The following is a 22,785-nucleotide window of genomic DNA, read 5'->3' as shown; positions in this document are numbered from 1 at the left end:
GGTATCGAAGATATCAGATACTTTCTTACGAAATGCTTAGGCCAGTTCCTTACAGAACTGCTGATCTATTGAATTATAATCGATACTAGGAGCATTACTTAACTTAAGCACTGTGGCAAAAAGTTCCTTTGAGTTATTCTTAGCCTGATTTATCCTTTCCGTGAAGTATTCTGTTTTAGCGTATTTAATCAGGACTTTGTATTCGATCAGACATTTTTTATAAAATTCTTTGTCACAGTCTTTGTAGAGTTTCCGCCAGCGCCTTTCTGCTACACAACAATGTCTTCTGGAGGTTTTAAGTTCTTTCGAGAACCAGGGTTCAGTAGGTACTAATCTGCAATTCTTACACTTTTTGAGGGGGACTGCTATATGTACCGTGTTTTTTAACCAATCGTGATATTGCAGTGATGCAGATTCAGTGTCATCTGCCCCTGGAGGCCGGGTAGATGTTAAATGTGAAAGGAACAGCTCCTTGTCCAATTGGTTCCAGGAGTAACAACTAGAGGCGGTCCCACTCTTACCTCCCCTGTATTCAAAAGATTGTAAAAGGGTAAAGTATACAGCCTGATGGTCGGATCAATGGAGACTCAAACACTCCCGGAATTCAAGCCGGGGAGTCTGTAAAAACTGCATCTAACAAGTGACCGACTAAATGTGTAGGTCCTTGTACTTTTTGTACCATGCCTGCCCCTGACATCAAATCCAGCAAGGCAAGAGAGTCTTTATCTTTCATGTTGACAAAATGATAATTTAAGTCCCCCAGGATAGTAAAGTCTTGAGTCAAAACCTTGCCTTCAAGAAGATGTCCTAGGGTCTTTAAGAACTTGGAGCGCGGTCCAGGAGGCCTATATATTAATAACCCACTGAAGGAGTAGATGGGGCTAATAGCAATTTTGAAAGCAAGGATCTCCGCCTCCGAATCATCGAAGGAATCTTTGAAGGAGGCTCTAAATTGTTGTTTATAAATAATTGCTATTCCTCCTCCCCTTTTTCCAATTCTATCCCTCCTGGCGATTCCATAGCCTGGCAAAAGCCATGTTTGGGCCGGACACTTCGTGCGCCCAGGTTTCAACAACAAAGATCAAGTAAAAAGAAAAAGAACAAATACATTCATTTAATTCAAACTTACGTTTGATCATTGATCTTGCATTTAAAAGAACACAAGATAGTTCGACGGGGCACTAGGACCATCAGGAGCTTCACCAGACGAGGGTTCTCCCAGGTTTGGGAGCTGAGGCGTCTTTTTTGATAAAAAATAGGGGATAACTGAGGGAGCTAGTGGAGCCCATAGGCTCGATGTTGCTCTCTCGTCCATGTACTGCTATCTCTTGTGTGCTTCTCCACGCCCGCTGTGTTGCTCTCTCCCTCAAATGCTTTTTCATTCCATGCAAGTTGTTTTATTATTAACTGTATCCCTCTGCACCCACTTCCTATTGCTTCATGCAACACCCGCTCCTCCATTCACAAACAATCCTTTTTTTAGATGGCGCAGCAGCAAGTTGCTGCCTAACCCTGCACCTCGCAAAAATGCGCAGACACATGCTTGCACGTAAACATGGAGGCGTGAACTTATGAAATGATGATGCTGCACCACCCATAGTAAGACTGGTTCACTCAGTCGCCTCATTGTGGAAAGAAGAAGTGATGGCTATGAACTGAACATCAACGTATCTATAAAGTAAATGGAATCACGCTTTGCTTTATATAGTAGTCCATTGCTGAGGTGTCAAGAGCCCAATTTTGCTAAAATGTTTATAGGCCACGTTCCAGGGCCATTTTCCAATTGGCCTATTTTGTTGAATGCGCCATGTCAATTTGATCGCCCTTGTTTTCACGTACTATGTGTCGAAAACTATGAAAAATGACTCAATGTTTACTTCTTTGGTCAATTCATTAACATTTCTGATGCAAACTTTGTCTTTTCTACAGCAATACTCTAAATCGGTACATTTGACTTCCAAGGTTGCCATTTATGTTAGTAATTGATAAGCATATATCTTACAGGATTATAGAAATAGATCAGATTGCATCTTCATTAACGGTCGTTCTTGCATTAGTTGCTTGGATGTCTTTGGTAATGTCATTAATTTTGGGTGCCATCGTCAACTTTACTGCTTGCAGGTATTCTGTAAACCTTTTGCTTAATTTATCTTGTAAATCAGATAGGCTGCTCATTAGATCTTTTATAAATCCAGCCAAAAGGAAAGCAATAAACTTTGAGTATTGGTATGGGCTGAGTGCATCGAGCCAACAAAAGTGGTGGTTGTTTATTCCTTTTTTCCTGCCATTCTGTCCTTATGGAGTGTATTATTTTGCAGGATCCTCCTTTCTGCCAGCAGGATCATAAATGTTGTTTGTTCCCAGTTTTATAGATCTTCAAGACAACCGGATTTCATAATGTCTCCCTTAAAATGGTAATTATATTTAACTATCCGTTGCTTTGCAGACAGTAGCTTGTGAAACTCTTTTACTAGGTTACATTAATATGCAAAAAACGTTGGCAATGTGATTTATCCAGTAATCAAAGTGTTGGTTCTATCCAGTATGATCAAGCAATAGTCCTCATATGATTCCACTAGTATCACTCAACGTAATGGTTTCCTTTTGTCCGGATACCAAGCAGGTAATCAGGTGATTGTGCTGTGGACAGTGTTATAATCAAGAAAGCTCCAGGATTTAAGAGGATTGTCCAATATTGTACAATATTTTCTACCCATCAGTGTTGATATAGCTTCTTTCCTCAGACATGTAAGTCGTTTGCGTACTAAGTGAACCTTTCTCTATGTTCCTTGTTTAGTTGCTTTTCAATTGGTAGTAACAACACGCTGCCGCCCATGCACATCCATCCTTTCCCCTCGTGGAAGAGAATGCAAGTTTGGTGGCGTGCACAGGATTCGGGCTTCCAAAAGCTCAACATGTCTACTGGGGCACCAAATAGTGTGGGCTCAGTATTTAGCTTTATCTCAGTCTCTCACAGCATGTGACTTCCAGGTCGAGTCTATAACTGCTTTTAGGATTGGTTCTACTTCCTGGATCTGTCTGCAAGGGACTACAGTATATGGTATTCATAGCATAAAACATCATGGTGGGCTTCATCATAATGGCAGTGCTGCGCTGGTAAAAACAAGAAAGCCAAGAGATCAGCACCTCCTCACGCTTCCTTACCCATCGTTCACACACACACACCATTTCATTCTTTTCCACAGATCTCCCGCTCTTTCACCGAGTCCCTAGCTCACCACATAACCTGACCCCTCTACTGCCCACCACAGGCAATCAATTCCCTAAAACCTTCTACTCTGACAAGTGTTCCCTTGTGTCTGTTGCGACCACACTCTCCCCCAGAGATCACCCACACACTCCTCCTCCACCGATAGTCCCCATACTGCACTGAGGCCCAAGAAGAAAATGGTTGATGTGTCCTACAAGGTTTACAGTGCTTTCTTATTATCCATACTTCACATGAATCTCTGCTGCCCAAAGGAGATTTTAGAATTCATTCAAAACGAGCTAAAGCAACTCTTAAAGAATACTTGCAACATATCCCTAAAAGTAACACAGCACTGTGCAGCCCCACAGGAACCCAACAATAGGCCCCAAACAGAGCCATGAACAAAATAACTCTGCCACCGTTGTGTACTTCGAGCATCTCTAGAATGGAGGCAACAAACACTAAAATCACAAAACTTCTGCCTGCCTTATCACCTGGAGTCTACCAACAGTTTTGATTGAACTGGTAATGGCACGCCCAGCCAATAAAAAATAAAATGCTATTAACAACTCATGTGATATTAGGTACTAAAAGTACTAAGTCTCTGGATTTCGATATGAACTGAGGGCAATTAAAAAAAAAAATTCTGTAAGAAAAAACATTGCAGATTTCTTTGATGGCCCGGACACACATTGTATTGTGATAACTCTTTGCATACTATTGATAAGCCCCTTGAATGTGCCCAACAACAAAAACTGCAGTCCCCCTGTGACCCTCATTCTGGCCTTTGGGGTAAAACAGGGAAGCAGGTGCACACAACGTTTGCATACTATCCAGGTATTCCATGCAGAGTGTAGTTCCGCACGCCCTCGATTTTAGCACATGCACATTTTGCTACGTGGTACCTGGCAATATCTGCACAAGAAAAATGCACAAACAGGGGAAATGCGTGAAAACTGGACGCAATGACTCCCCACTTATACCGGTAAATTTACCAAAGGGTAAAGGGAAGAATTAAAAGTCCCTGTAGCAAAATTACGTCACATTATTGTTTGCCAAATGAAAATGGGGGCTTGTACTTGGCGTATTTTCTACTACCAAAGTAATTGCATCATTTATTTGATACATTTAGAGAGGTCAATAAAAAAAAATGTAAGAAATCTGTTAAATGTGCACATTTAGAGCAGACTAAGAGAAATCAAAATAGGATTACAGATTTTCTTGGAGAGTGGCAGAAATGACGATCACGATAAACCAGCATACTTTGAATTAAATGTAAAATATTTTAATAGATTACCATGTCAGCATGTTAAAATCAAAAGAACCTAAAACAGAATACCTGTTATAGCAAACGCCCATACTGGGCCACCAAGAACAGTGCTGGTTCACTTACTAAAAGCACAGTCAACGCAGGAGGTGAGTATGAGCTGATAGGGACAATTGTGACCATAATTACACACTTTGTCACCAGACAGCAATTATCATCCCCATTAATAAGATGAATTGATTTGATGGCTGCAGCTGAGACCAAAGCTGCTGTATAAATTGTGAGGGCCTGAAGCTCAGACACCTTTGAGAGACACTGCTCTCAAATGCTTCCATGTATCTAAGTGCATGCATAATTAAAAAATATAACTAAACATTTATTCACCCTCTAGGCTCCTAAACTTAAAATGGAAGGTGAGGAAATGGCTATGGAAAAATCGTACCAGGGTTATAAAAAATGTGCAGGCTGCTGAAAGAAAAGGAACCTACAGGAAGATGTTTTAAACGTGCATACGTTCACTAGTTCGTCTTTATCCTTTATGGGCAATTTCATTGTATTTCTGGTTTTATCTATGACACACAGCGTTGTGAAAAACTCAACATTTTGTTTCAGGGTTCAGGGTAAACGGTAGCTAGTAGATTTACACCCGTTCACATTTTAGCATGCGAGTCAATAAAGGTAAAATTACTTTAATTGCCGGCTTTGGTCTTGACTGTTTAGGCTTCCTTCATCAATTGCTCCTCATCTCCTCCCTCTATCTTGTCGAAGGGAAGCCAAGTGGTAAAAGACCTGCTCCTTTATGCGCTGTCAATCTATGCCGGGGAGGGGAGAGGAGTTGGCCTAAAGGCTACGGCGGTCGACCTCAAATCTGGGGAACCGGGTCCGAGTCTCGGCGAGGACGCGCAAAATCCTGTGATTCTGAGCAAATCACTTAATCTCCTCGTGCCTAACAAAAAACAATAAAAAAAATGACCGTTTCCTCATGCAACGCAACTGGTTCTCGTGTAAAGCGCTGTGATACCCGATGAATATATGATCCCATTCCGCATTCAAAAATCCAGCATACCATGACTCCGCATTATTTACAACGCAGAGCCATTACTCCGCAGTACAATCACTCCGCAAAATTTAACCCCGCATATAACTTAACAACGCATGCCTTTACAACGCAAAGGCATGTGTGGGGAAAAGTTGGAAAATGTACTTACACTATATATATATATATATTGTATACATATATATCTATATACATATAAATAAAAATAAATATATAAAAATAAACCAAATAAAGCATATGTATATAAGTAAATAAATATTTTACATTTATATTTGTTTTAAAATAATTTTTAAAAATAAATATATATACAATTTAAAAAATACACTTAACACCCTAAAAACTAATACCACCCTACTCCCTTAAAATACCCCAGCACCCCAAAATCCAAACCCCCCCCTTACTCCTTAAAATACCCCAACACCCTTAAACACTAACCCATCTTAACCCTATAAATATACCCTGTACTCCAAAACCCAAACCTACCCCTGAACCCTAAAAATACCCCTGTACCCCAAATCCCAAACCTACCCCTGAACCCTAAAAATACCCCTGTACCCCAAAACCCAAACCTACCCCTGAACCCCAAAAATACCCTTGTACCCCAAAACCCAAACATACCCCTGAAGCCTAAAAATACCCCTGTACCCCAAAACCCAAACCTACCCCTGAACCCTAAAAATACCCCTGTACCCCAAAACCCAAACCTACCCCTGAACCCCAAAAATACCCTTGTACCCCAAAACCCAAACATACCCCTGAAGCCTAAAAATACCCCTGTACCCCAAAACCCAAACCTACCCCTGAACCCTAAAAATACCCCTGTACCCCAAAACCCAAACCTACCCCTGAACCCTAAAAATACCCATGTACCCCAAACCCAAACATACCCCTTAACCCTAAAAATACCCCTGTACCCCAAAACTCAAACCTACCTCTGAACCCTAAAAATACCCCTGTACCCCAAAACCCAAACATACCTCTTAACCCTAAAAAATACCTCTGTACCCCAAAACCAAAACCTACCCCTGAACCCTAAAAATACCTCTGTACCCCAAAACCCAAACCTACCCCTGAACCCTAAAAATACCCCTGTACCCCAAAACCAAAACATACCCCTGAACCCTAAAAATACCCCTATACCCCAATACCCATACCTATCCCTTAACCTTTAAATACCCCTGCACCCCATAACCCAAACCCACCCTTAAAATACCCCTGAACCCCAAAAACATATACTCCAACACCCCCAAACTAAAACCATATACTTACCATACACTTAAATATAAAAAACATATGCTTTTACCAATCATGCTTTTACAACGAATTTCGTTATAAAAGCATGCGTGGTAAAAGCATATAATATATAATGGCATGCGTTGTAAAATTTTGCGGAGTAACGGTACCTGCGTTATCATGGTATGATGAGTAATGGTATGCGGAGTAAAAAATGCGGAGTGACGGTGTTTTACCATACCCGATACCTTCGGGTCAAGTTTGTGCTATATAAAACTCTGTAGAAAAAAATAATAATCTTTCAAAACCTTCCTACCAATCTTCTTTTTTCTTGACCTCATAAACCCCATGGAACGATGAACTATTCTTCACAGTCAAAGGATCTTTGGAGCCCAGGCAAATGTACATTTTGCATCAAAACACTCAATTTCACATGTAATGATATTAATCGGACTCTTTACTCCATCCACACTCACACTTCATCACTCTTCAAATCAGTTAAAATGTCATGACTTATTTGTTTAACAATTTTGTGTAGGGCCAGAGCACCCCTGGCTGTAATAAGGTGGCTTACAACACACCAAAAAAACAGAAAAGTAACCAGGAAATAATAGAAAGGTTGATGAAGCAAGAAATGGTGGAGAGTAAGTTATCATTACAAGTAAATTAGGCTTCTATTAAATCAGACACATGAAGAGCCACTGAAGCTTTAGATGGCTTGATAAGGACAGTTGAGGCAAAATTGGGAATGAGGTGGCAATAATCTTTAGAGAATCTCTCACTTGTCATCAAAGCATGAAAATTGCAATGATAGCAAATACCTCCTTAACTATTTACTTTCACATAGCCTACAGACCACCAAACCTCTGAAAAGTGTGTGGAACACGTCTCTGAATAAGTAGCTCTCAAAAAGATGCTCTCCCAAACAACATCCAAATAGGAGATTTCAATACTCACTGTGGGAACCCTCAATCGAACCTCTTAAAAGAACTAGAAAATGAAATGAGAATGCACCACTTCACTCAATTGCCTACCCTTCCGACGACCAAAAAAAGGAAAATTCTTACAAAGATGTTTCACATCTATTGAGGGCTGCATGTGCCTCCCTCCTGTCGATTTGGACTGGACCGACCATTTCCCTCTACAGTTTAACTCCCCAATGGTGAACCTCATACACAAGAGTCCTCCCAATTCCCAAATCTTGATTCAGTTCCACAAATTATTCTTCACTGAGGCCTTTAAAGAATTACTACTAACTATACTCATTAAGACTGCACAGAATAAACACATCAAACTCATCTGTGTTTATTACTATACAAAATCAATTGACAATTTCGCCAACAGTTCAGCCACGGCAAAATAAAAAACTCCAAAATGCACATCCAGCAAACCATGGTTCAATGAAGATGTACATGAAAGCAAGAAATACATAAAAACATCGGAAAGACTATGGCTAAAAGAAAATTCAGAGAGATCTACATCCAAACTGAAAAAATCCAGAAAGTTACTCAAATTAGAAATCCAAAATACAAAGGCAACCTTCTTCACGGAACTAATCTCTTATTCACTGAACCCTTCTCATGCCTTGTTTCTCTTCATTAGAGAAAACACAAAAGTCAGGAAGAGCGAAACTCCCACTCCCTCTACTTTGAAATGCAACAAAATTTAAGCACAGAAAGCAAACTTTGCTGTTAAATCTTCCCTACCGCCTATCTTCAACCCACAAATATCCAACATGTGGGTGTCATGCCATACACTCGCTACCAAAGACCTTCCTAAAAAAATCAACGAAACACAACTTACCCCATATTTCAGACACTCAACCCCAGCCAAGATATTCAAAGAGAACTTCAGAATATTTGCACCAACCTGGCTCACACTAATCAATGCATCACAATCCCAAGGACTCTTCCCTAACAAGCTAAAACTGGGCCCCATTTCACATATACTCAAGAAACCAAATACTGATCCTGAAATCCTGGAAGATTTCAGACTCGACAGTAACTTACCTTGGCTATGAAAAGTCATTGAAACATATGTTGCATTCCATAAACAAATACATAAGGAACAATGGCTTACTCGCCACTATTACATCTAGAAACGGAGAAGCCTGTATCACTGAAACGGCAACCTTGAAGATACATACTACATGACATGTACAGCATCCTCTATGAAGGTGAAGTTTGTCTAGTGGTCCTTCAGATCTATCAGCAGCGTTTGACAAAGTGAACCACAATCTCTTCCTCAAGACCCTGGAACTTAGGATGGGCCTCGGAGGAACAGTATTTAGCCGGTTCAGCTCCTTCCTAAATGGCTTATCCCATCTCATAAAACTGGGGAATTTCATATCGGTAACAGAAAGAATAAGCTTTAGAGTACCACAATGCTCCACACTCTCCACAGTACTATTCAATTTTTACTACAGGTCCTCGAGCAGCTACTGAACAACATGGCCATAAAGCTACACCAATATGCTAATGACACCCAGCTTTCCATAAAACTATCTTTGGTATAAGACTTACCTCATAAAAGGGCTAGAAAACAATTCATGACTGGATGGACTTGCACTGCTTTACACTAAACCCAACAAATATGGAATTCCTTGTAATCACTCCACAATTCCTCAGCCAATAGTGATCCAACAGTGCTCACAGAACAATCCCTGATAAGGACTCAACCCAGAACAGAACAACATAGTCAAATCATTGGTTTCATGCTACAGTCTTCTTTCACTTTAACAGCTCAAGTGAACAAAATGGCACAATCTGCCAACTTACACCCAAACCAACTAATGAAAATCAAAAATCTACCCTACTCCAATTAATTAAGATCCACAGCCCAGGCTCAAATAATTTCAAGAATTACCATGGGCGATCACATCCTTGCAGGCATTCCTTGGTCAACACTGGTCCCGCTAAAAGTCATCTACCACACCACTGCTAAACTCTTTGCTGAGAAAAAAAGATGTGATCATATCTCCCCAATTCTGTGTGTCCCAGCTAATTCCACTGGTAAAGGAAGGTATTGTTTTTAACGAGAAGTTGATACAAGCGACACTTTAAATTCGAGTTTGTTTCGAATTTTGGAGCATCTGTTCTTGTTTATATGCAACAAAAAATATGTACCAGCAGATTCAGATGTTACTTCACTGGGATTTCTACTCTGTTTTAGGCCGTTCTCAAACATACTTCTTAAAGCATGGAACACAGATCTCTGCTTACTGTTGTTTTGCCTTTAAAAGGAAAAGAACCTTTATCAACTTTTGCAACATACTGCTCATCCAGATGGGCCAAAGAGAATGACTAAATAGTTTCTTCTAAGAATTGTTGAAGTTCGATGTAAATCGGAGAATATTAAATTATTTAGCTAAGGAAGCCCAGTTCTACGCTTCTCTACCTTTAGCAGGGTTGTGATGAGGAAAGATAGGGTTTGAGTAAAGGACAGGAAGAATTGGCGCTCTAGCAGGTGCGATTATAAGTTAGATATTGTGATATCCAAAATACAACAGTGCAAACAGGTCAGGGGAACAAACCCAGACACAAAACAGCCCCTGGATAGGTGAGGGACACGTCCCATACCAAACAAATAAGTACAAGTCCTGTGCACACGTCTCAAAGTGTTAGGTTCTTATGTCAGAACCAAATAAGTCAGACAAAGTTCATGTAGATAAGCGTAATGAAGGTCGAGATCCAGCGATGCATAAAGAATACATTTATAGTTCAATCTTGATCAGTACATACGAAAATACAACCAGCAGACACGTGTTTCGTCACACTGTGTGACGGATGTGACTTCAGGGCTGTTAATTTTCTACGGTAGAATGCTGCGACGCAAGTCCGGTGATACTTCCAACCCGAAGGTGTGGCGGACCAAGTCCGTGGAGTGAAAACAAATCCCAGCTGGGCGTATACTGCCGGCAGAGGACCCGACAACGCTCCCAGCTGGAGTCACGTGGGTTGCAGACAGAGGCGAGGAAAAGCGCTAGGTGCACCGACCGGGGGACTGCGAGGACCAGCATTCCATACTAAGCCCAGCTGGTGCCTCTTCCCCCGGCGGCCACGCCCACCGCCTCACGGACCATAAAACCTTTCGCGACACCCGCTCAGCGGGTGCCGCTCACAGTTTGCTTCCAGTTTTGCCCTACTACAAGAAGGATTAACTTGTCATCGCGCATAGCCCCTAAGCTGCCTCCCCACCGTACCTGACTCGCTGGTGTGAGCGTGTCCTGCAATCGGCAGGACCCGGCAACGCTCCCAGCTGGAGTCACGTGGGTTGCAGGCAGAGGCGAGGAAAAGCGCTAGGTGCACCGACCGGGGGACTGCGAGGACCAGCATTCCATACTAAGCCCAGCTGGTGCCTCTTCCCCCGGCGGCCACGCCCACCGCCTCACGGACCATAAAACCTTTCGCGACACCCGCTCCGCGGGTGCCGCTCACAGTTTGCTTCCAGTTTTGCCCTGCTACAAGAAGGATTAACTTGTCATCGCGCATAGCCCCTAAGCTGCCTCCCCACCGTACCTGACTCGCTGGTGTGAGCGTGTCCTGCAATCGGCAGGACCCGGCAACGCTCCCAGCTGGAGTCACGTGGGTTGCAGGCAGAGGCGAGGAAAAGCGCTAGGTGCACCGACCGGGGGACTGCGAGGACCAGCATTCCATACTAAGCCCAGCTGGTGCCTCTTCCCCCGGCGGCCACGCCCACCGCCTCACGGATTTATTTATTTATTTATTTTATTTATTTATGCCATTTGTAGAGCGCGTACAATTACCCTTGGGCGTCTCGGCGCTAACACTGACTCCACCGCGGATAACACTGACTCCACCCCGACCGCGACGCGGGACGCGCGCGGGACGGAGCTCGGGGCGAAGACCGGGCAAAGAGCGGGCCGTTTGAGGCCGTTCGAGAGTGTGAGAGACCGGACCGGGCCCCTGCTCTAAGCTCTGCACTAACGGACTATTACCGCAGGTACTCATCAAAATCATCGCCCCGGAATAGATCATTCTTTTTGCCACCCACAAAGTCATAGTATATTTTACACTCCGAAAATGAACACGAGGGGTAGCAAACTAAAAAAACTAAAAAAAGCTGGGGTCGGAGAACAGCTTTTAGGCCTAATGGATGACTTTATTACTAAGGCAAACACATTCATCGATCAAAGCATCAGTCTGATTGAGGGCAGAGTCTCTACTGATCTTGCTATTGCAAGGCGATCATCAATGGGCCTACTAGCTGCAGCAAGAACCCCAGAAACACAGTGTACTCTACCGCAATCATCACAAGGCAACAATAGGCTCAGTCTCCCAAATGTAGTAGACCTTTCAGCCTCCCAACTCTCTGTAACAATTTCAGATTCTGAGCTAGAAAAAACGCCTGAAATCTTCCCTGACCACACCCCTGAGGAAGTAAGGCAAGCAAGAGGGAGGAGGGAGGGAGCCATCAAGAAAAGGAAAGAGAAGGAAAAGGTAGACAAGACCGTAGCCAAGGATTTGGCCGATCCAATAGATTTAATCGTAACTTCAAATCCGGTAGGCTCACTCCACCAAATAGTTGATGCCGGTAACCACCTTGTGACGATACATCATCCACCACAGAATATCCCAGATACTATCACCCCAGATTCTCCTGCCATTTCGATAGCCAGCAAAGAACAGGACATATCAGGTTTGGTAAACAAAATAGCTTCACTATTAAATTCCTTCTTCCTTCCGATAGAAACCAGATTGCTTAATATCGAGACACAATTGACCAAACTTGCTAGTTACCCAAAGTCAAAAATAATCCAGGGACCGCAAAAAACGGGGATAAACAACTCAGTCGCATCACTTACACAAAAGAAAGTTACAACTCTAGTCTGCCCATCCTCCAAACAACAAATCGCAGCAAAGGCCCCCACAGTAGTGAAACCCCCCCCCTAAAGCTCCAATTGCTACACCTCAGATTAACACGGCCCTAAAAACACCTACATTAAACACGCCAGTCGTAAAAACACCAGCCTCAAAAACTCCTGCTCCCAAAAAAACAAACCCTCCAGCAAATAAAGGAGGTATGAGAGGAACAACCGAGAGCAGGCTCTCCCTAAACATGCCACCTGAGGCATGCCCATACGTGGTAGTGATGACTGGGGTTCCAGAACTAACGGGGGAGGGGGCAGAACCGAACTGGTCTTTAAAAAATAAGGTTCAACATTGGTTGAATACAAACCGACCCATTCCCCCCAACTGGTCAAGTAGGATAACATCCGTATGCAGGACCCCCTGGGTGGGACATAGGAAAAAAACTATACAGGGAGATTGTATTGTGATCACCTTTGAGGACCAAAGCGTAGTCAAGTATATCTGTTCTTGGGAACACCATAGCGTAAGTGGTGGGATTGACACAAAGTCTCTTTCTTTTTTCTATCCAAAAAGACACCACAATAACTACTTCCAAGAATTTGACAACACCTGGCGCAAAGCAGTCCCACAACCTTGGGAACTAGACTTCCCTGGGCCCAAAATGCCCCAACGATATAGTGGCTATGACAACTCTTGGTGGTCAGCAGACCCAAATCACCAGCACTATGAGGGCCCGTGGCAGACCGTGGGACCACGGAATAGAGGCAGAGAATGGGAATACTGGGGCGGGTCTCGACATCGACCATACAGATCTACCTACAGAGATACTCCACACTGGGAAAACTGGCCGGGTATACCGACTATGAATCGGTTCAGTAGCCTAGAAATGGTTGACTGATCATTAGTCAAAATTCCAACTCCCGTACAGATTGTGCCAGCCCCAGTCCCAGATCCTCCTGGGAATAAGACGGAAGGGCCACAAAAGAATACACAATGGCTCTCTGTCATCTTCTGGAATATTGCAGGCCTCCGACTAAAAATAGAGGATGGCTCTGCCGCCCACTTTCTTGAGGAAGGCAAGATAATATGTCTACAAGAGACATGGGCCACGAAGGCCCTACATCTTGTGGGCTATAAAACATACTTCTCCCTAGCCCTCCCAAGTAACGCAGGGAGACCCAGAGGGGGCCTGGTAACTTACATAGCTAACACAATAACAGACCTAAAGGTACTAAATTCAGAATCTTTCACAAACATTCAACTGCTTTGTCTTATGGTAGGGAAAAAAGATACCATCATCCTAATAAACTTTTATAACAACTTAGAGGACGATCATTTCCTCAATACTCTTCTAATAATTCAGGACAAAACTGTTCATTTTAGACAACTATATGGAAAAAAGGGTAATGTCCACATATTATGGGGAGGGGATTTTAACTTACACCCCTGCCCGTCATCGGGCAATCAGAGTTGTGGAATAGTGGACGAAGATGAGAATCCTCTTATACATTTCCCCCATCTACGAACGGAGTTAGCCATGAATAATCTCCTCTCAGACCTGGAACTATCAAAAGTAAACCCAATAGATCCAATCAAGAATCTACTAGAACCCACATATCGAGGGAGGGGGCATGAGACCACTGTTGATTACATCCTCCTGACAGATGGACTAAGACACTTAAGTAGAGATTTTAAACTCATGGAAAACACCCTAAGCGATCATTCCGCTCTCAGGCTGGACTTTCAGCTGAACCACTTAATATCCCACACAACAACAATAGCAAATACTCTATCTCAAAACAGGCTTGAACTGGGCAAAAGAAATGGATATACTATAAAATGGGAAAAAGTGGACCCCAATAAACTGACTAGTACATTAATAAAGACTGCATACACTAATATAACAAAATGTCTAGATTTATCAGTAGATGATGGTGCAGTCCTTGAAAATTTTAAGATAATACTAGAGCAAGTAAAAGCATTGCTGACCAGAACCCCTAAACAAAATTACTCAAGTTCAACGGGATGGTTTAACCATGATTGTACCAAGGCACAAACTAACCTAAGAAAGGCGCTTCGGCAAGCAATTAGAGATCAGCAACAGATACAACACCTTAGGCTACAGTACAACAAGGCCAGAAAGATGAGGAAACAAGAGCTGAAATTAGCCTTATGGGACGATCTTCACAAAAGCGCACTCATGAAAAATAGCGAGTCTTTCTGGCGAATAGTGAAGTCCCCCCTGCTATCTGATTCCAACAGACCCCAGATCGATGTAGCTATTGATGAGGAAACCTGGGTAAATGGTTTCTCTAAAATCTTTAAATTTACATCCCCAATAGAAGAATCCCATCATCTTCTTCCCCCAGTAGTGTTTCCAATATCAATAGAATTTGACCTACAAGATATAGAACAGGCACTGCAAATGAGTAAGGGTGGTAAAGCACCCGGACCCGATGGGGTCCCAGTAGATCTGTTTAAACATCTTCCGGATCTTTGGGCCCCCATACTCACACGAGTATGTACCGCAGTTGCAAAACTGGGACTGATGGAGTCATGGTCAAACTCCATCATGGTACCAATCTTCAAAAAAGGGGATCGCCAGGACGTAAAATGTTACCGTCCCATTTCACTTTTAGACTCTCTGGGCAAAGTAGTCGGTAGAGTAGTCTTAGAACAACTTCAGCAATGGGCAGACGATAAAAACATACTATCGGACCTGCAATTTGGATTCAGGGAAGGCTTTGGAACTGTTGAACAGGCCCTAAATCTAAGCATGATTGTGTCCAAATATATCCACGCAAAGCCAGGGACAATGTATATGGTATACGTGGATTTGTCCTCCGCGTTTGACTGCGTATCTCACGCGAAGCTTTGGACCCTTTTAGGAACCATAGGGGTGGATCCCCCCCTTCTGGATCTCCTGAGAGAGCTATACGCTGAAGCCTCTGCAAGAGTGCGTTATGGAACAAAAGGAGAGCTCACCGCGCCATTCAGAGTAGAACGAGGAGTAAGGCAGGGATGCGTCTTAGCCCCCTTCCTCTTCTCCCTGTACACCAACGGACTGGAGGAGATGATACTGAGGGGGGGCAGGACCTCCCCAGACTGAAACATTGCCTGATCCCCGCACTGCTCTATGCGGATGACGCAGTTATTTTAGCACGCACATCAATTGAGCTCCAGAAATCCCTATCCAAGTATGCTGACTTCATGAGTGCCTTAGATCTACACATAAATGTAAAAAAAACATTTGTTATGGTAGCGGGCGGAGGCCGAAAAGCTACAAAGAATATTTATCTAAACGACCAAAAACTTGAGAGGACCCCCCAGTACCCTTATTTGGGCATTATGATCGATGAAAGACTAAACTGGAGGGCCGCCGTTGAGGCCAGGAGACATCTGTTCAAAAGAGCAATTGTAGCATTGATGAACTTTTCACAGCGACTTGGAAGGAGACCACCAGCTGAACTCCTAAAAATCTATGCAGCAAAATGCCAAGCCATCGCTCTTTATGGGGCTGGTGTATGGGGACATGCAGACATTGGCTCACTCCAAATAGCAGAGAATTCATTCATGAGATTCCTTTTATCTACCCCTAAATGCTCTTCCATCTACGCTTGTCATGTGGAACTGGGAATCCCATATATAGAAGACTTGATAAAGGTTCAGCCATTGCTACTCTGGAGACGTATCTGGCTGTCGGACAAAAATTCACTGACTAAATACATATTACAGGACTCCGTGGCACTGGATTGTGCGCACAAAATAGCATGGCTTACCTATGTCAGACACCTTTTCTCCGACTTGGGTCTAGAAAAGTACTATACCACTCCAGAAAAACTAACTGAAATAACAAAGAAAGACCTAAAACAAATAGCGCTGAGCCATCTAGAGTCTCTTAGACTTACCCTGCTATCAACCAAACAATCTGTGCTCCATGCAAACATGATACAGCACACCCCGCAAATGCAGCTCTATCTCACACTAGAATTCAGCACATATGACAAGATGCTCCTGACAAGGTTTAGACTGAATCTTTTTCATAGACTTGTGGCCTTTCCAGAAAAGAACACTTGGGACGCAAATTTGGCGCTCTGCCCATGTGACGACATGTCCCCACAGTCATGTATTCACACAATACTGTTCTGTAAATATTTTCATACTCACAGAAAGATTTGGTTATTTCCGTTACTAAAATGCTGGGGTTTCAGACAGTGTCGGCCCGCCATGTTAGCCTTGCAGATGCTAGATTCTGAACGCACTTGCTATCATGTACTTAATTTTTTAAAGTGTATTATGAGGCATAGGAATAATCTTTAAAAAATCTGAATGATATGTATTGTTTTTCCTTTTTTAAGAAAATACAGGAATTTGGTTATATTTATGTCCTATATTTGATAATTTGTTCTATTTTACATATGAATATGTATGAACTTTGTGATTACTTTTATGGTTTTGCATTGCCAAAAACCGAATAAAGAAATTTATATATATACTGCCGGCAGAGGGAAGACTAAGGACGGGTACGTCCGAAGTGTGCCATCCATGTGACAAAATGAAGTCTTAGTAATGAATCATGAGCAAAGGTTTGTGTGGAAACTGATTGCGGGAAATCCAGGTAGCGGATCTTTAAAAGGACAAGAACCGTAATCAACTTTTGCAACATACTGCTCATCGAGATGGGCCAAAGAGAATGACTAAATAGTTTCTTCTAAGAATTGTTGAAGTTCGATGTAAATCGGAGAATATTTAATTATTTAGCTAGGGAAGCCCAGTTCTACGCCTCTAGCAGGGTTGTGCGCTTGGGACACAACTGCCAAAGAATTGGAGGTCTCATTACACACTACTGGTTAACCAATAGGCTTGTCTCTGGCAGAATAATCATACAGGCACAGGATTTAAAACTAGTGCTATTTCTTTTTCACAAGATTAATGATGAGGCAGGTTTGTTAGAACCAGTCATTAAGGAAAGTATCCAAGATTATGACAAAGATACAACAGAAAATAAAATTAACTTTAGCTTAAAGGCAGGGTTTTAAGTGTGCCGGGTCTCATCGGTGCTGAGCACCGGCAGTTTTTTAAAGGGGGGCTCGAAACGGGTCTCTATGGGGCTCTGTTTTGTGCTCTGGTACAGGCGGTACTTTTTCCGAACTGCAGTGACAACAGGCACATGAATGTGCGCATGCTCACTTCTAACTAGTGGAGAAGTTACGTCATGATGTCATGCCAGGTGAGCGTAGTAGGGGAAGGGAAATCATTTAAAGAGAGTCATTTTCTCTCTGGGTTTCCCATCTCTTTTTGAAACTCAGGCGCAGCAACATTGTTGTGGTGTCACCAGGGCTTTAAGTGGAAGCATTTTCAATATTATATAAAGCCACAGTTGCTGCTTATTTAACATATGCAACTAAAAACCATTGACAAAGCCAATAGTCCTAACTTGTTGTAGGTATGATGTTACTTGTTGTATCATATATCTGGATGCAATGACAGAAACAGCAAAATACAAGTCGGGTGGCACACTATGCTAAGCACATATTTTTAGCTTATGTGTTTTTAAGCCACGCCCTTAAGTACATTGGCCACACCCCTTTGAGAGACCCCCCAGTTTTTTCATCCCACTTAAAGCTCTGCTTAAAGGGTATCCTCCATGGAGCACGAGTCAAATTAAGCAAGTAGGTCACTTTTCTGGCCAAGGACCCAAAAGCAGTATGAAGCAGCTCATCAGGGGGCAAATGAAGGGATATATTTACCAGTGGCCTCTGCACGATTGTGTTTGGTGTCTAAGGGAACCAGAGTTCTCACTCCAAAAAGACGAGACGCACCAGTATTTGTGAGTATTTGAGTGATGCTTCTGCTCTAAAACATCGCATACAATTCACAGACAAATAGTGTCGGAGACCTGGGTGGGAGCTGGGTGTTTTACAGCAGTCAACATGAACCAACGCCAGTCAAGGAGATGCCTAAATATTGGTGCAACACCCAATGAAATCCTTCCCTTGTCTAACATGGTATGTGACTTTATCAGCACTCCTTCCCGGTCCAGCATGGGTTGTCCCGTTTGTCTGGAGAAAGTTAGCGCTTGCTGAAAAAGCCCTGTGGCACTTCCTGTAACTCTACGGAACTGAGGTTAGTGCTCTACTGGCCCACCTCAGTATTTAATCCGGATGCCTGGACGGACGTGCAGAGGACGCGCTAGAGGCACTCTGATTTGCACTAACTGGGACGCTTGATATTGTGACTACTATAGTGCTCGCATAGCTGACCCATTTGTTTAGGCTCTAATTTGCTATTTTTAAAATTGTGTGCTAAGCGCTCAGTTTTTAGCCCCCTTATGACCTATGTATTTTTCTTTGTCAAAGCTGCTGGCTTCTTAATATAAAATATGTCTTTTTAATTCTCTTACTTGGTGTGTGACATCATCAGCACTCCTTCCCGGTCCAGCGCGGGTTGTCCTGTTTGTCTGGAGGAAGTTAGCACTTGCTGAAAAAGCCCTGTGGCACTCCCTGTAACTCTCCGGAACTGAGGTTAGCACTCTAGTGGTCCACCTCAGTATTTAATCCGGATGCCTGGAAGGACGCCCAGCGCGTGCGCCGCTGGCGCGCCAAAGGCAAGCCTGTCTGCACCTGTCCGTGCCTGTTCGTCGCCAGGAGCCAGGGATTCTACCCGTTTGGCGGAAGCTACTGTTCCTAGGCTTATTTACACGTTCTCTCAAATTTTACAGCTGAGATATGCCTATGTTCCAAGCTCAATTGCACCTCTCACGAGTATTCCTGAAGGTCCTTTTGCCTGTTGCTACTGCTACTTTGAGTGCGATAACAATACAGTGGAGAAGTGTGGCTCAATGGTTAGAGTGGCAGACCCTGATACAGAGGTCTAGCCCGGGACCAGGGTTCAATTCCGTGCCTTGGCGGGTCTTGGGCTAAAAATTCCACGGACCTGATAATTCTCGCCTCGGTGCCTATTCTAATCATAGAGTCCCACTCTGCAACTCTGGGCAATAGCTTGCTTAATCTCCACAACGGCCCCCACAACGCTAAGGATGCCTGGCCTCCACCTTGGGGGTGCCCAGGAGTGGACGCCTCACAGGGAAAGCCAGGACGGGTTCCACAGCGGTATTCGTACAAGCGCCTTGAGACCCTTGCGGGTGAGTAGTGCGCTATACAAGTATCAATTTACATTTACATTGGACACACAAAGTACCAATGATAGCAGAGAAAATCAAACAGAGGAGGAGAGGGTAACCCCTAGTCAAGCAAGTCTGTATCATTCTAACCAATTACGCTCCTGGAAGGGATTCCTGGCTAACATACGGTCGCTACCTAAACACGCTACTGAACTCTGGGATCTGGTTAGCTCAGAATCCCCAGATTTAGGCTTCCTTACAGAGACATGGCTTAAACCCACTTCCATGCCGGATATTGCTCTAGCCCTCCCGGAGAACTATCAGATTCTTAGGTTGGACAGGGCAGGGAAAGTGGGTCGGTGGGGGGGTTGCCATAATTTATAGGAAAGCACTGCAAGTTACAGAGATTGATTCCATCTCAGATAACACTATGGAATTGTTTATATTTGAAATTGCGTTGACACCCCAGGGAAACTTAATGGGCGCTCTTGTCTATCACCCTCCTGGGCCACTAAAAGATTTCAACTTAAAATTAGTGTAGAAAATTGCGCCTCACATTATCACTTCCAAACATTTTCTGTTAATTGGTGACTTCAATATCCATAGTGAAGAGAAGGAGAATACAGAGGTGGTGAATTTTTTAGCTGACAGTCCGCCTTAGGCTTAAATATGATCAAATCAGGGCCCACACATTCAGCTGGTCATACACTGGACATTAGATTCACCAATTCTTTCCTTATGGTTGCTGATCCCGCCTGCCCGCTGATGTGGTCAGACCACTTTATGATTCCTATTCGGATGAACAGATGCCTCAAACACTTAGTGATGGGACGACCCCGGAACACTCTTCAAAGACGCTGGAATAAAGTCACGCTTGACTCTTGTAGTAAAATGTATGTCCCTCCGCGCTTTAATGAATGTATGGATGTCACTATGAAACTTAGTGCCTTTAATGCTACTTTAAGTGAGATGATAGATAGGTTGGCTCCTGTGACATACCAGCCTAGTAACTAGCGGAAAACAAGCATTGGAAATGCAATAGGTCTCGCATTAGAAAAGTTGGAGCTATTGGTATTGTAAATATAAATCCTTCTTAAGTTCTTTTTATGTTTTTAAAATATTAAAACTATTAATATTGTTCTTTGAAATGCCAATAGTTATAAAATTAGCTAATGTTACACCTATAGCATTAGTAAAGCTACAGGTTTAGTTTTCCCCTAACTTACATGTATTGATATTACAAATTTCAATAGCTTTGGTCTTTGCTTTGAGTGTTGCTGTGGTGGTGCTGATTTGTGTTGTTGTGGTGTAGAGTGGTGCTGTAGTGTTGCTGGTGTTGCGCTGAGTGTTAATGTGTTGCTGCCTAGGGATAATGTGGTGGCGCAGAGCGGTGCTGTGTTGATGCTGTGGTGTTGTTAGTGCGGGCACTTCTTCTCGGGGTATCGGCGAGATTTGTGTAAGTAAATGGAGAGGGAGGGAGAGAAATGGAAGAGCGAGTGAAATTTGCAGAAACGTGGAGAGGAAAAGAAAGAGCGAAGGGATCTGTAAGTCGAGAGATGTGGCATAACAGAACGCTTGGTAGTGCGGGCACTGCTGCTCAGGGTATCTGCGAGATTTGTGTAAGTAAATGGAGAGGAGGGAGAGAGTTGGAAGAGAGAGGGAAAGAGGCAGAAACGTTGAGAGGAAAAGAAAGAGCGAAGGTATCTGTAAGCTGGGAGATGTGGCTTAACAGAACGCTCGGTATAGTGGGCACTGCTGCTCGGGGTATCGGCGAGATTTGTGTAAGTAAATGGAGCGGGAGGGAGAGAGTAGTAAGAGAGTGAAAGAGGCAGAAACGCGTATAGTAAAAAAAAGAGCGAAGGGTGCTGTAAGTTGAGAGATGTGGCATAACAGAACGCTTGCTAGTGCGGGCACTGCTGCTCGGGGTATCTGCGTGATTTGTGTAAGTAAATGTAGAGGGAGGGAGAGAGTTGGAAGAGAGTGAAAGAGGCAGAAACGTGGAGAGGAAACGAGAGCGAAGGGATCTGTAAGCTGAGAGATGTGGCATAACAGAACGCTCGGTAGTGCGGGCAGTGCTGCTCGGGGTATTGGCGAGATTTGTGTAAGTAATTGGAGAGGGAGAGAGAGAGTTGGAAGAGAGAATGAAAGAGGCAGAAACGTGGAGAGTAAAAGAAAGAGCGAAGGGATCTGTAACCTGAGAGATGTGGCATAACAGAACGCTCGGTAGTGCGGGCACTGCTGCTCGGGGTATCGCCGAGATTTGTGTAAGTAAATGGAGAGGGAGAGAGTTGGACGAGAGAGTGAAAGAGGCAGAAACGTGGAGAGGAAAAGAAAGAGCGAAGGTATCTGTAAGCTGAGAGATGTGGTATAACAGAACGCTCGGTATTGTGGGCAATGCTGCTCGGGGTATCGGCGAGATTTGTGTAAGTAAATGGAGCGGGAGGGAGAGAGTTGTAAGAGAGAGTGAAAGAGGCAGAAACGTGTATAGTAAAAGAAAGAGCGAAGGGATCTGTAAGTTGAGAGATGTGGCATAACAAAACGCTCGCTAGTGCGGGAACTGCTGCTCGGGGTATCGGCGAGATTTGTGTAAGTAAATGGAGAGGGAGGGAGAGAGTTGGAAGAGAGAGTTAAAGAGGCAGAAACGTGGAGAGGAAAAGAGAGCGAAGGGATCTGTAAGCTGAGAGATGTGGCATAACAGAACGCTCGGTAGTGCAGGCACTGCTGCTCGGGGTATCTGCGAGATTTGTGTAAGTAAATGGAACGGGAGGGATAGAGTTGGAAGAGAGAGTGAAAGAGGCAGAAACGTGTATAGTAAAAGAAAGAGCGAAGGGATCTGTAAGTTGAGAGATGTGGCATAACAGAACGCTCGCTAGTGCGGGCACAGCTGCTCGGGGTATCGGCGAGATTTGTGTAAGTAATTGGAGAGGGAGGGAGAGAGTTGGAAGAGAGTGAAAGAGGCAGAAACGTTGAGAGGAAAAGAAAGAGCGAAGGAATCTGTAAGTTGAGAGATGTGGCATAACAGAACGCTCGCTCGTGCAGGCACTGCTGCTCGGGGTATCGGCG

The 22,785-nt window shown here is 43.6% G+C and overlaps 1 protein-coding gene across 1 annotated transcript in view; it reads right to left on the bottom strand.

The window, feature by feature from the left end:
* PDSS2 (decaprenyl diphosphate synthase subunit 2) overlaps positions 1 to 22,785 on the bottom strand; it is a 694,554-nt gene that overhangs the window by 401,098 nt on the left and 270,671 nt on the right. The window lies entirely within an intron of this gene.

The sequence above is a fragment of the Lissotriton vulgaris genome, chromosome 6, assembly GCF_964263255.1.
Source record: "Lissotriton vulgaris chromosome 6, aLisVul1.2, whole genome shotgun sequence".
NCBI classification, from domain to species: domain Eukaryota; kingdom Metazoa; phylum Chordata; class Amphibia; order Caudata; family Salamandridae; genus Lissotriton; species Lissotriton vulgaris.
This window is presented reverse-complemented; position numbering and strand designations above follow the sequence as displayed.